This window comes from Tympanuchus pallidicinctus, unplaced genomic scaffold (assembly GCF_026119805.1).
Source record: "Tympanuchus pallidicinctus isolate F22 unplaced genomic scaffold, pur_lepc_1.0 scaffold5, whole genome shotgun sequence".
Taxonomy (NCBI): domain Eukaryota; kingdom Metazoa; phylum Chordata; class Aves; order Galliformes; family Phasianidae; genus Tympanuchus; species Tympanuchus pallidicinctus.
Genome location: NW_026294769.1, coordinates 66,947,045 through 66,959,708, shown reverse-complemented (window position 1 = coordinate 66,959,708; position 12,664 = coordinate 66,947,045). Strand labels below are relative to the sequence as shown.

At 37.6% G+C, this 12,664-nt stretch overlaps 1 long non-coding RNA gene across 2 annotated transcripts; it reads left to right on the top strand.

The window, feature by feature from the left end:
* The first annotated feature begins 2,229 nt into the window (after positions 1–2,229).
* LOC128091569 (uncharacterized) lies at positions 2,230–6,691 on the top strand. 2 transcript variants are annotated; one of them, XR_008211459.1, is made up of 3 exons: positions 2,230–2,341; positions 4,170–4,329; positions 4,433–6,691. It is a non-coding gene; the product is annotated as an uncharacterized LOC128091569 (long non-coding RNA). The 2 variants fall into 2 exon arrangements; XR_008211460.1 differs by having other exon boundaries at positions 2,335–2,428.
* Positions 6,692–12,664: the final 5,973 nt, after the last annotated feature.

Genomic DNA, 12,664 nt, shown 5'->3' with positions numbered 1-12,664 from the left:
CACTTCCATGTCAGAAGCTATTTTGCCATCTGTTATACAGCAACAAAATGTAATGGAACTTTGGTGGTAAGGTTCAACATCTTATCTCTTACTACCAACAAACACTTCTGATGCTGTGGGCAAACATAATAAAGGAGAAAGCAATATTTTTTGAGCACTCTTTGTACACTTTTTGTCCCTTGTTGGTGCTTAAATTCCATTTGATACAGTCATTTTCTAATGTTATAGTTTTCACTGAAGTACTTGGACTTAAAAAGGAGTTTATTAAACTGCTATTAAATCCACAAATCTCATTATCAAGAAGTAGACCACTAGTAGACTAACATAGACTAACACAAATGTACCTCTCCCCATGCCTGTGTACAAACAGGAGAAGGTATTACTCACTGTCACAGTTTGCAGCTACGAACCTGGCTTGTGGAAAGGCCTTTGATTCCTTTAATGATGTGTGCAGAGGACTAAGACTAAGGTTGCAAGACAAAGCTCGGCTACCCATACATGGGATTCTCTGGGACATTGTAGTGAGCACCAGTAAATTCTGGGGAATGTCCATAGACCTCATTCATGTTTTTCACGTAGAGAAGTAGCATTTCTATACACCTTGTCCAAAGCGTGTCCCTATTAAGACAGAGGCTGTTGTACTAAATTTATATCCTGCCTTTCTCCTGCCATCACCTACCCTTGGTACCTATCCTTGTTTGACTACTCCCCCATAGAATCATAGTGTCACAGAATCTTTTAATTTGGAAGGGACAATTAAAAGTCATCTAGTCCAACTCCCCTGTAACAAACAGGAATAACACAGCCCAACCTAGTTTGCAATTTTGCAACAATTTTTTCTCCCACTGATCAGTCTACCCATCAAATCCATATTTTTACATTCTGGGGGGAAGGATGTTGTAAGGACTGTGTCAAGGAATACAGGTAGATGACATCAGTGGCTCTTCCCCACCCACTGAAGCAATTATAATGTCATAAAAAGCAACAAAATTGATTAGGCAGGACCTTCGCTTGGTGAAGCCATGCAGGTTAAGCTAATCAGGTTAATCTTTCTTTTCCTCTCTCTGCTTTATTTTATCTCTTAAGAAAGATCAATTTTTCAGTGTAGCACAATAGAAACTGGGCCTGAGGAATTTTCATGGGGATTTTAGTCCATTCCACTTCTACCAAAATTTGTGTATGAAGAAGAGCAGAGAGGAGCAGAGAGGCTGCATAGCTACAAACCACTTCTGGCTTGGCTCCGATTAGCACGAAGCACAGGTGCAGAGCACCTTTTTGCTTTCAGATTTTCCATTCAGTGTGTGCCCTTAATATAGGCAGAAGCTATTTTTGGTTACAGCATAATTAGATATCTATCTTTATCAAGGGGTTTTCTTCCATACCTATCTGTATGGCAGCCAAGAACTTCCCAGACAGATTTTGTCTATACAGCCTGAATGAGAAAACTGACAACTGATTTAAAAATAATATGGTTAGATTTACTAGCAGGTTATAAAAACCCGGGCAGCTGTAGCTAAGAATGAAGTCCAACAATAAAATGATGAGATAAAATCTGGTTAATGTTTTACAGAAGATTTTCTAGAGACCAAAAAAAAAAAAAAAAAGAGATCATTTCTTTCAAAAATTATTTTTTTAGATAAATATTGCCTTTGCAAGTTTTTGTATGCGATTCATTTGCAAACGTTAGATAGTTCTCCACTATAACAATAATAAAACCCTTATATTTAAGAGTTTCAGTTCAGCTTACTCAATTTTACACATGAATACTAAATTTCTCAAAAAACTAAGTTTATATAGTCTGCAGCACAGTTTGCACTATTGAAATCAATTTAGAAATCTGTTAAGTAAATCTGATGCAAGTTTAGTTACAGCAAATGTCTTAGCTAATACATTTCTTGGGACTGGGACTGGGACTTTTCTGCATGCATGGATGAAACTCAAGTGCTCTCAAGGCCTCAGTGAATAAATAATAAATGATGCAAAATAGCTTTGTGATACATAATAATATCATAATTTTAAAATGTGTTTTCACAGGACTAGTAATGAGAGCGGCATGCTCCTCTGGGAAGTTATTACCTACAAAGAAGAAAGAGCTATTTCTAGTGCTGGAACCTGGTCAATGCATCTCTCACCACACCCTTTACTGGCAATCATTTACACTCATCTCTTACACCCTTTCAAAGGGCACTCTAAGTAATTATCAACAGAGTATGTTACACCCATTTTATCATAGGTGGGAATAAACTGCAAAGGCAATGAAGATTCAGATCTGTGGTTAAGTAGGCTTTCATCAGAGTGCAAGAGCTCTCTATCCACAGGTGTAGCAAGTCAGGAAACGGAGGTAAGAGGACCAGCATAGCTGAACTGGGACCTGCTGGTCAAACTAAAGAGCAAGAAGAAAATGCACAAGCAGTAGGAACAGAGGCAGGTACTGTGGAAAGAGTATAAGGAAATGGCTGTGTAGGGATGGAGTCAGGAAAGCCAAGGCCTAGCTTGAACTAAACTTGTTGAGAGGAACCTATTGATCTATCCAGTGGGAACATGAACGTCTCATGAGTTTTAGCCCTGTTTTGCTCAGCCTGTTCTTTTTTTCTTTTTAAATTCTGGTTTTGATGTCAATGGTTCATGCTTCATTTTTTTTTTTTTCTCTTTCTTCCTTTTGTTACAAAAGCTGTAGGTCTGTCTTCCATTAATGATCACCTCATGGGAGGGAGGCTACTTCACCAGAGACTACTGTCCTCTGCTGTAATGCACTAGTCTGAGGTCCTCTTGCCCCATTAAATTAACATTATCCACTATCACAGTAGATTTTTTTCTTCATTTTTTCATATAAAAGCTCCAGCATTTAGCATTACTACCTGAAATAATCTGCCAGTATGGGCTGAAGTGTATTCTGCAGATGATAGTCCTGTTCAGAGGCTACTGCTCTGAAATCAAACAGCATCAAATAAAGTTCTAGATTTAATTCTTCATCTATTTCAAGCACCTTTTCAACCTTTTCAGTATTTTTCTTTCCTTCTTTCCTTCCTTCCTGCCTTCCTGCCTTCTCTTTCTGCATCCCTCCTTCCCTCCCTTCCTACATTCCTTGTCTTTCTGAATTTCTTCTTTCTTTTCTCTTTATCACTTTCTCTCTCTTGATACATTTTTTTTCTTTTTCTTCTCCCTTTCTTTTTCTCTTTTAAGCAGCAATAAAATGAACACATCCTCTGAGTTGAAATAAAGTAATTTTGCAGAACAGTCCTGCCAACTATGATCTATGACCTATTATTACTGCAACTGTGTCTCACAAAGAAGGATTTTAAATATGAGATCGTGTTCCTGGTAGCTATGTTCTCTAATAATGCTGTTTACAGATAAATGGAGGAATAATCTAGGATGAATACATAGGTTGTTTTTTTTTTTTTCAGTATATACAAATGAACTGATGTAAGTATTGAATTGTGGATTTGAAGTTTATGTTGTTATAATTTTAGACTGCTGTTTTGATTCTTTCTGAGTATTTTAGTCTTTTTAAGCTGCCTCTTCCTAACAGCATTATTCAGTGCAATTTAGCTTGCATTGTTTTCTTTATGACATCTGTCTACATGTTGGATATTTTGAGTTTTGCTTTTTCTTTTGCAATTTCTGCATTTTAATCTCCTTCTCCTTTTCTTTTTCTTTTTCTTTTTCTTTTTCTTTTTCTTTTTCTTTTTCTTTTTCTTTTTCTTTTTCTTTTTCTTTTTCTTTTTCTTTTTCTTTTTCTTTTTCTTTTTCTTTTTCTTTTTCTTTTTCTTTTTCTTTCTCTTTCTCTTTCTCTTTCTCTTTTTCTTTCTCTTTTTCTTTCTCTTTTTCTTCTTCTTTTTCTTCTTCTTTTTCTTCTTTTCCTTTTCCTTTTCCTTTTCCTTTTCCTTTTCCTTTTCCTTTTCCTTTTCCTTTTCTCTTTCTCTTTTCCCCTTCCCCCACTGTCCTGATATTTACTCTTCCAGTGATATTGTATTATAGACTACAGGTGCTTCTCCTAAAGTAAATCCAAACTTCTATTTTAAAAAGTTTTGTTTTAGCTCAGCTTTTACACCATGGCAAGTGGTGTTCATTTTGATTTGATTGTCAGAGGTATGTTTATGATCTAAATAGGAGACTGTCTTCATACGGTTCTCACCCCTGGGCCCTTTCCTTATCCCTTCCTTCAGGAACAACCCAGGGCATAGATGGATACAGAGGCTGTGGCTTTTGCTATGCTGCAGCATTTGCCAAGACTATGAAGAGTTCGATAGGCCTAAGAAAGAAACAGAACAACCTTTCAAGAGAAACCCAAGGACAACAGAGGACATGGCCAGGAGAGACTTATGTGTAAGCATCAATCCTTCTATCCAAAGTGAGATTTCTTAATCTAAGAAGTCGAGATTTTACTAAAAGCAAAGAAGCAGTTTTTGAGGTAATACTGTTCTCGCAGGGAAGAGCCTGGGCAGCCTGACCCTACCTCTCCAGCCTGCACACCACCTCTTTATGAGCCGTCCCCTGTCTGTGCTGAACGCTGATGGGAGTTGTTCTGCCTTCACCCTCAATAGTGTAAATCAGTTATCAGACTGATCTGTGCAATAACATCAAACTAAAACCTACAAGGGATCTGGCGGTGTTATTGGTGAAAAACTGCTCAGTTTATATCTTGAATCCTTCTCAAAACAAGTTATCCTTACTTGTGTAGAAGTAACGTATTTTAGAACATCTTTGGTATATTTTGTCTTTTCTGCAGGCTTTTGTAAAATTATTTTGTTAAATATCAGTTTGGATTATTTCCTTCCATTTGTTGTGTCCCTCACGCTCCTTGCTTCAAACATTTGTTTGCAGCTTGCCTGTTCTTTTTTGAGGTTTCAGTTTTCTTCAACTTGCTCCTTTGAATAATTCAATCCACTGAAAAGGATCTGCTTTCCTTCAGAGCTTTCAATCAGCAAGTGATGTTCACCACTTATGCTCTAATTGCCTTTCCCAAATTGAAGTTAGAATCTTTTCTGCAATCTTGTTATTTCTTTTGGCTCTCTGTTACAATGTTTACCTCAAATTAAGGATTCCATAAGCCCTCCAAATGGCACAGTTGATTCAACAGTCACAACTCTGTTCTCAAAACCTCAACAGTCTTTTTTTTTCTCATCTTTTTGAGTTCTCATGTGATATTTTTGTCATCATCACAAGATCTCACAAAAAATTTTTTCTTCATCTAGAAGAATGACGTTTTTTAGCTGTCTTGATCACAATCTCATCTCCAGCTTGCTCTGAATTTATATGCATGTTATCATATGAGGTTTCTGCTTCTCTCATTGAAAGTCTATCTTTAATTTCCTTAGTCTTAGCAAAGACCCTAATACCATAAATGCAGTATGTCATGGGAAAACCTTATACAGCTAGAGCAGACTGGAAACCAAAGCTGTTGATCGTACACTAATAAAGTGAGTAAGGGTCACAAATTAAATGTTAACATTGAGACTGCAATAGAATGGGTGTTACTAAATTTGGACAAATAGGATAAAGAAGGCTGTGGTTAAATGGCATTTCACTCACTGAAGCTATTCCTGTCCCCACCCTGACCACAGGATATCAGGAGATGAGGAGAAGAATCTAAAACTAAGAAAGGTCTGAAACAGAAATGGGTTTAATAAGTGGAACTAAATGCCAGGACAGAAGCTCCCATTGAGAGCTAAGGTGACCTTAGCTCACATTTGTTTGGCTAGCTCTGAGTACACTTACCACTGGCTCTCCTGCGGATGAGGACATCCAGGTTCAGCTGTTTCACAAGAAATGACTTGTTAAGGATATGCAAGGTAACTCCATGTTCCCTTTTAAACAGCTGGAGTTGTACATTAATTACATCTATCCATAAACATACTTTCCTCATACTTCAACAAGAACAAAGAACAGCTGTTGATGTCAGAGGCTTTCTCCTCCCAGATCTTTGCATTCATTTCAGATTTGACTTTCTGAGACATATTTTTGTCCAAAATTTTCCAGTTCGCTTAAGATTTTCCAACATCATGAGACTTTCTCAACAGTTCTGGGTGCCTAGGCCATTCCTGCTCTGTTCAGTGCTTAGTTGGTGTAAAGCTATAAGAACAAGCAGAAGTCTAAAGAGAAGTAGTTTATTTACTTATGAAAATTGCATTTTTACATCCCACTGGACTCTGGCCACATAAAGTGAGCCCTGAGGTTGTGCAACTCATCTCCTTGCGCTCAGAAATGTGCTCTGCAATTTTAGGATTTTAGCTTAGGCACACTTGAGTGACATGAATTGAGTGAAACAGATCTTTCATTCCCTAGGAGAAGTTAAAGTTTGCTTTTATTTCAGAGGTGAAAGCGAAGTAGAAAATAAATTAAGACTAAGGAAAGGTGAGTTGGTTACTGATAATGATTTAAAAATATATACAAAAAAGTGTCCTTAGTTTTTAGCTTTTCTGTTCTATTTTGTTTTATAAGCAGTGGTAATATGGCATATTATTTAGGAAAATTCTAAAGGTTTTTCCACAATGAAGTTTTAATAATTTCAAATTTAATAAAGTTTTCAATTTCACCTGCAGGAAAAATAAACTGAATTTTACCTGCAAAATTTGAAAAGATTGTATAGTCTGTATCTAATCCATGGCTACAATCCCTCCTGGTTACACTACCTGTACAATCTCCTGTTACTTTTTCCTAAACTATGTATTGCATCACTTGAAGGCATTATCAAAGCTGTGTGGTGTTGTCAACATGTCGGATGCTATCCAGAGGGACCTAGACAGGTGTAAGCAGTGAGCCCAAGTGAACCATATGAAGTTCAATAAATCCAAGTGCAAGGTCTTGCACCTGGGTCAATGCAACCCCCACTACCAATACAAGCTGGAAAAGACTGAGCACAGCCGTGCCACAAAGGACCTGGGGATTCAGGTAGATGGGAAGCTGGATGTGAGCGAGCCATGTGCCCTCACAGCCCAGAAAACCAACCCTATCCTGGGCTGCATCAAAACTAACTCGGTCAAGGAATTATCAAGGGTGAAGGAAATGATCCTGCCCCTCTACTCTGTGCTGGTGAGACCTCACCAGGAGTACTGCATTCAGATGTGGAGTCCTCAGAACAGGAGAGACATTGACCTGTTGGAGCACATCCAGAGGAGGCCCACAAAAATGATCCAAGAGATGGAATACCTTTCCTATGAGGACAGGCTGAGAGAGTTGGGGCTATTCAACCTGGAGAAGAGAAGACTCTGGGGAGACCTGAGAATGGCCTTTCAGTATCTACAGGAAAGAAGAGGACTGACTCTTTAGCAGGGTATTGGTGATATGAGAAGAGGAAATGGTTTCAAGCTCAAAAAGGGTAGATTTAGGTTATATATAAGGAAAAGTCTTTTACATTGAGGGTGGGGAGGCACTGGAGCATGTTGCCAGAGATATGGTGGATGCCCCATTCCTGAGGATATTCAAGGTGAGGTTGATCAGGCCCTGGGCAACTTAATCTATTTGTAATGTCCCTGTTCATTGCAAGGGAGTTGAACTAGATGGCTTTCAGAGGTCCCTTCCAACTCTAAAGATTCTGTGATTTCTGTGATTCTGTGATTCTGTGATTCTGTGATTCTATGATCATGTAGTCTTTTAACCAGCAGATAGTGGAATGTATGCATACTTGAGCAATAATGTTTAGATGGAACAGGTATTGTGTAAGCAAGTGATGAGATGATGTGATGACTATGTAAATGCAGTGATGCTCTCCGTTTTATCTTGATTATAAACCCATATGTTTCAAGTTCATGTGAGAAGCAAGGGAGTATGAAGAACACCATGGCTTCTATTCTATCCATCTGCTTTGAAGATCCTTTAGGCACTACATCATCTGTGGCAGCACAGGTGTATCTTTCATTAGGTACAAAAGTCACATACTGCCTGTGGCCCTGTGGGAGAACTGAGCTCGCTGAAATGGAAACCAGGCTTTATTCTCTCCTAAGGCACAGATTTCATTTTTGATCTTAGTCACTAGAAGAGGAAGCACAGTTGAATCCCTCTTTTTTTTTCAGACAGACTAGATAAATCCATAATTATTCTACTTTATGTGCACTATCAGAATGGTACGAGTCCTAAGCAAATAGAATCAAGATTGTTCTGCCTATATGTAAAAAGAACATTTTTTGGAGTATCATCTGAGAAGTCCAGTTCCATGCTTGCAGTGCTGAGGAAATGTGCCTTCAGAAGCTCTCAGATATGTTCATAAGGAATTATAATGAAATAAAAGAGATGTGTTAGAACTAAAAAGGAGAAAGAGAAGTACAGAATATTCAAACAGCAATATATAGAAAATCAAGGAAATGAAATCATTATACACAAGTGATGTTTCCTATAGTTTTATCTATTCAATATTAAATCATCAAATGTTCATCTTTTAGTTTGTTATGTCTGTCTAGTGAGTAATATTTATCTTGGGTGGTTAGCGAAGGTAAAGATCAAATGATCAAGGGATCAAATACGTCTTCTAGGTTATGGCTTATAAAAGAATGCACTTGAATTAGTCTTCCAACTGTTTTTGAACTCTCATCTCTTTTTTTGTTTAAATCACATTAACACAATTTCTGCCTGTCTCAGCATGAACTGAATTTTCTCAGCACTCACTGCTATCCCTCCAGCGATCAGCAGGGGTTCCTCTTGGACTGTGACTAACTTGGCTCTCTTCCCTTCCCTTTGACCATCTCATAGTGCTTTCACACTTACTGCCTGATGTACATCATGTAATACTGGGGAAACACATTAATGGAATTTTACATTGAAAAGATTGTCCCTAGTTTTCCCATAAGAAATCAACCACAAAGTGGAATAGTTGAGTTACCATAGATGTGCTATCAAAAGACGTGTTTGATGTTCCAAAAGCCAGGCGATGAGAGAGTAGCAGCACAGCCATGTTTAGGAGAATATGGTCACTGATGGATGAGGACTGACTTTGCTGTAATTTCATTATACCCGCAGCCAGTGTACAATACATTTCAGAGACAGGAGACAAGATCTTTTACTAGCTTATGTTTAATTATTTATTTCATTACTGAAAATCTGAGGGAATAAATTATATACTCAAGTATTTTCCAGCAGACAAAAAAAGCCAACAATAACAAAAACAACCAAAAAAAAAAAAAAAAAAAAGCTAGAAAAAAGAAACATTCCTGGAAGGCTGTAATGATCTATCATGAAGAAAATGAGACACTGATAGCAGTTGCTGTTGCAGATATACTGTACAATTGGAAAACATGGAAAAATACTTTTCCATCTTGTAAGAGAAATATGAAGAGCACTATTGACTGTTGGCTCTATTCTTCCTAGGTTGATTCTAGTGAAACATAATCTTAGACTTCGTGTTTTGGTTTTTTTGTGTGTGTGCATGGGGAAACGTGTTTTTGGAAACTAGCATTCATGAAGTCTTCCCTTCACTCTGCCATTCAGTATATTTCCACTGTTCACAAAGATTCAAATAAAATAAATTTTATATATGCCTGCTCTTTATGTCCATATTTAAAGCAATGACTCCTAGTACTTATAGACCAAAAGCCACTTTGGAGGATGTTTTGTCCTCTTCAGAGAATGTCCAGTCCAGCAGAGTGGACACGAATAATTTTTCTGGATGATTGTCAGTTTGAACTTTGAATAAAATTCTGGTTTGCATAAAAAAATCTCAATTTATTCCTACTTTTGGTGAGGGTGTGATTTTGTTCCATGTCAGATCAAGCCAACAAATATGTACCACACTTTTCCTAGAGCAAAAATAGTGGAGACTCTAATGATACTGCACCTGAAATTGCAATTTAAGTGCATAAAGTAGTCTTAGTAATCTGTATTTTTGCCTCTGTTATCAACTCATCTGATTGAAAATGATGAATTTATTTCTGGATTGCTCTGTCTGAATGTTGTATGGGCCAAAAGTGAAGAATTCCTCTATGGATCTGGAAAGAGAATTTTAGGCTGGCTCCAGGCTTATGCTGATGCTTATCCATCTTAATTACAATGTGTGGTGAATCACAGAATCACAGAATCACAGAATCACAGAATCACAGAATCACAGAAACACCAATGTTGGAAAATTCCTACAAGATCACCCAGTCCAACCATCCACCTATCACCAACAGATCTCACTGAGCCATGTCCCTCATCACAGCATCCAAACATTCCTTGAACACCTCCAGGGTCGGTGACTCCACCACCTCCCTGGGCAGCCCATCCCAGTTCCTGACCACTCTTTCATAGAAGAAAATGCACCCATCTCTAGAAAAGTGTTTACCCAGATCTTGCGCTGCACAGTCTCAGCGCTCTCAAATGTTTTTTGAGATCAGTCTGTGCCACAAAAAGCATAGCACCAGATGCCTAACATGTAAAGAAAAAGTAGGAATTAGAAGCACTACCAGAATCGTAACTAACACTTCCTTGCAGATCCTCTTCCTTGCTAGAGGCAGATGTTATGTGACTGTCTTTGTCATTGGCTGGTGCATCATTTTTGTGACTTCTGTGACACCTTCCACACTAAGGCTCTTCTGAGGACTTGAATTTAAAACAATTCGGAAGAGGTTTTGTCTCTTGAAATTTCATTTACAGTTCTGTTTGTGACTTTTAGATGCTACAGCTATGCTGATAACATCTGGTTAATAAAAGCCCTCCCAGTTGTTGATGTCATTGTGATGAATACAAAACCACTGTATTCATATGAGACTTGCAATATGGTAGTACTACACATATAAATTATCAGGTGGAGTTATGTTTGAATATAGTGACTGAGGAATCAGACACACTGTTCTCCTGATGGGCAAGGGAATCTACATGTCTAATTCCCTGAGAAGTGGAAGACAATGCTCTTTGTTAACAATAGAAAGAAGGAAGAAAACATTTGCAAGCTTTGTAGGTGAAGGTAATTGTCTTTGCTCAATTATTGCACTTAAATGATTTCTGTGTTTAGCATGCAGAGCAAAAAAGCCATTTCACAGCTCTTCATGAAAAGTAGCCAATCATTACCACAGCCCTTGGGATTGCCTGTGATAACATTAATCATGATGAATTCGAGTGGCATCTGTGGGGCCATAACGTGCATTTTTATAAGAATCCATTTGGGCTGTGTTTTCAGAGTAAACTGCAAACTAGTTTATATTTTTCTCTTCAGCCACATACAACTTTTACCAGTCACTAACACTGCTGTATTCATAGTACCTCAACTGATTATTTGTTACAGTGCATCAGTTGAATTTTTTCTTTTGTTTCTTCTTATAAAAAATAACTGTAAGCAAGGCCTAAAATATGTGATCACTGTAGAAATTAGAATCCTAAAGTAATCCTTAGAACCCTACAAGTGAGATGTTTGCTCAAGGGGAAAAAAAAAGAGAGAGAGAGTGAGAGATCAAGGGAAAAACTTATCTCTTCCTCTGTGATTGATCTTTTTCTCTCGTGACTGCCCTCTGACCTATAATAAATCATTTTAGAGTGCGTCAGAAAAATCTCTTCAATAGCTTTCGAGCTCAGAGGATAACAGTTTTGTCTCTCAAAGTGTGACACAAAATCTCCAAACAATTGCAGCTTTTCAATATCCAGTGTGATTATGGATGTTTTTTTTCATATTGATGTGAGTAGATATTGTTATCTGAAATACATATATCATTTTAATACTGTAGGAGGTATATTAAAGGAGACTTCTTTAAGATGAAGGACGTAACAGGAAAGAGACACACTGGAGAGCTTACAGCCCTTTTTTGAGATTTGGATGCTCATTTGAAGATATGAGTGTTTTCAAAGTCATCCTTATCAGGAAAATAAAAAAGAAAAAAGATAGGTACACTAGCAAAACGTTTGCCACACTTGGCTTTAGGAGTCAGGAATGAATATGAAGCCTGACTCTCCTCTGACCTGTTTGGTAGTTTGATAGTTCATAGTCATTTTTAGCTGTAAGTTGATTATGGTTCACCACTGTGTTTGCAAATCCACCTGAGCTACACCACTTGCCTTGCTGTGAAAATGATATGAAGTGCCTCCACAGGAAGGGACAGCAGTGTCTTCTGACAGCTACTGGCATACTGAAACATGACTTCTGTGGCCTTGTTGGCTGCATATTGCACAAAGCATCAATTTGACAAGGAATCTGAAGGTTGTTGATGCCTTCTGAAAACTCAGAAAAGGACTTTCTATAGGAAGCTGAATCAGTTTTAGTAACACTGTTGAAAGTTACCATTATGATGTTGTGTTGTTGTTAGATGTATTTTAGGACATTTGGGATGGGATATCTCTAGGTAAGTATAGAAGTTTAGAGAACAGATATCTACACCTGGGCTAGCAACCACACGCTCCTGGCAGTCACTGGATACCAGAGAAGACTTTGACGCAAACTATCAAAAGGTGTCATTCTTAGAACATTTTAAAAGCGCACATTTCTTTTCATGGGCTTTTAATTTTCTTTTGCTGGATTTCTCAGAGATTAGATCAGAGATAGATGTCAGTATTTCAGACGTCTAATGTTAGGAGAGATGGATCACTAGGGATCCAATTTTACAGGCATTTAAGAAACAGAACTCATAGTTTAAATACACCAATGAATTCAGAAGGTTTTAGATACTTTCTTGTAATATTTTACTTAAACTAGAGTTTTACTATATGTTCTATATTACATAAATTAATGAAATTTCTTTACCACTTCAATTTCTTGTGGTTTTGC